Source organism: Penaeus monodon, chromosome 10 (genome assembly GCF_015228065.2).
Source record: "Penaeus monodon isolate SGIC_2016 chromosome 10, NSTDA_Pmon_1, whole genome shotgun sequence".
Lineage (NCBI taxonomy): Eukaryota > Metazoa > Arthropoda > Malacostraca > Decapoda > Penaeidae > Penaeus > Penaeus monodon.
In genome coordinates, this window is record NC_051395.1 from 4,873,207 (window position 1) to 4,875,539 (window position 2,333).

The 2,333-nt window shown below is 32.3% G+C and overlaps 1 pseudogene; it reads right to left on the reverse strand.

The window, feature by feature from the left end:
* Positions 1–1,230: 1,230 nt before the first annotated feature.
* The window catches only part of LOC119577493, a 1,916-nt pseudogene continuing 813 nt past the window's right edge, over positions 1,231–2,333 (reverse strand).

Sequence of the window (2,333 nt, forward strand, 5' to 3'; positions counted from 1 at the left end):
ATATATACGTGTATATAACTGTGTATGTGTGTTCTATGTTTGTGCTTTTGCGTCCGACACCGCATTCTTAGCCAGGTAACATTTTCTGCAACACAATCCCAAGTTTAGTTCTTTCCCAACAAAACACACCGCTGAATAACTGTTATTTCCAAACGTAAAATAACTAGAGACAGGAGATTACAATTTGCAACTACAATACAACTTGCGAATTTACTGGGATGTTTATTCCGTGTGTTGTTGTCAAAAACTTTGCCTCTCCACTTGTGAAACGCGAACAGACGAAAGAAAAGAGAACCAGGGCTGCCAGATCTTAACTGCTAGGAGTAACTATTACCACTACATGTATAAACAAAAGACTGACAGATATTTGGTTCGGGTAATATGAAGTCACTGTGAATGTATTTCAGAGAGAGTAACAGATAGACAGTCAAGGACAGAGAGTGTATATATGTATGTGTGTGTGTGTTTATATATATGTATATATATATATATATATATATATATATATATATATATATATATATATATATATAAACATATACACTATAAAATAGTAGAAAAAACACTTTTTCTCTGCAAGATGCGAATATATATATATATATATATATATATATATATATATATATATATATATATATATATATATATATATATATATATATATATATATATATGCATCTTACAGAGAGAGAGAGAGAAAAAAAAAAAAAAAAAATATATATATATATATATATATATATATATATATATATATATATATATATATATATATATATATATAAAGAGACAGAGAGAGATTCATTGAATTATCCTGGAACATAAATCTCCTTCATGAGTTTGTTATTTAGTGCAAGAACAAATTGCAATATCACTGCTGTAGTTTCCCTATGATATTGAAGTACTAAATCTCCCATGAGGTTATCTATTAGTACACGACTAAGAAAAAGTAAATTTTCAATTATATAGAGTACCTCTATTCAAAATGCTTGTTTTGATGAGGAACATACATGCACCACGCTAAAAAACAGAAAGTAACTATCAGATCACTTACACATGAAACTCAAAGAAGCAGTTTCTCTTTGCATAGTTGCAGAGAGATATCACACTGAGAACACGTTTTGGTTCTGTTCTTAAATTCTGCGACATCTTCGGAATGAATTGTTATCACTGATTATTATTAATAGATTAGCATTTGACTCTTCAACAATGGATGGCAATGCTTCTTTAGTTTCAAAATCTAGTACCATTCCAGTTGGAGAAAGGTTTGCTTGGAACATATTGTCTGATACAGATCCTCCTTGTAAAGGAAATCATGCTTTTATCAATACTGAACTTCGGTAGCCTTGGCTCCTCACCGCAATGAGTTCGTTCTAGTTCCAAGAAAGATCTCACTTTCCTGTCCTCTTCCAGTACAGAGTTGTCATTGATAACCTTTTCTGAATGTCTGAGACTGAAAAAATCTGTCTCTTGTCTTTTTCTTAGTAATCCGAGGGGTCATGGTTTTTGATTGCCAATACATTTTTATCCTTGGCATTTTTATAATTGACATATCAAGTGTCATCCCTATGAATGTAGCAATTTTTATGCTGTTTGTATTAATACATGTTCCTTGATATCAATTGATTTCATATTTGCATACATTGCAATATCTCCCCAAAAAAATCTTTACTGACATAATATAGGAAATATTCAATTAGTTTCAACAGGTTACAAGATCCACCTTTTCTGCTATATTCAGATGAACATGGTGTACGAAAGCTTTATTTCTCAAGTAAAATAATCTTGGCTCGCCAGCAGTAGAAGACAGATTTATCCTGAAGGTCCTCTTCAGAATCCGAGTCCGAAGAGATGACAGCTTCTTCAACTTCAATCAGTCTCCCAGCTGACGTCACTGCCTCGATATTCAGTAATCTTTACTCTTATTAAAGTCACTTTCATCAAGGAGGTGCAGAAATGACAGTCCGGTAGCCTGCAAATAATTTTTTTTTAATACATTTGTTTCTCATTAGAATATAAATTCTGCAACCTCCCCAATTTGTTTCATTTTACAAAAAACAAGATTACTATTTTCATCCTATACACTAACAGCTCTAAACTCATTTCTTATTTACATTGTCTCTGCAACTTTACAAAGCCTTTGACGTAAGACAACCTCAGGCTGAATACCCCAAAATTAACCTGCACATTGCAATAAATTACTGATGCATTGTGATATACAAGCTCTTATATGGGAACGGTTGTTCCCTGTACCAGTATAATAGTGAGAGTCCTAGTAAGCTGATTGGGATAGAGTAACAACAGCGTCTTGCCTTTTGTCCTGCAAATTATTGGAA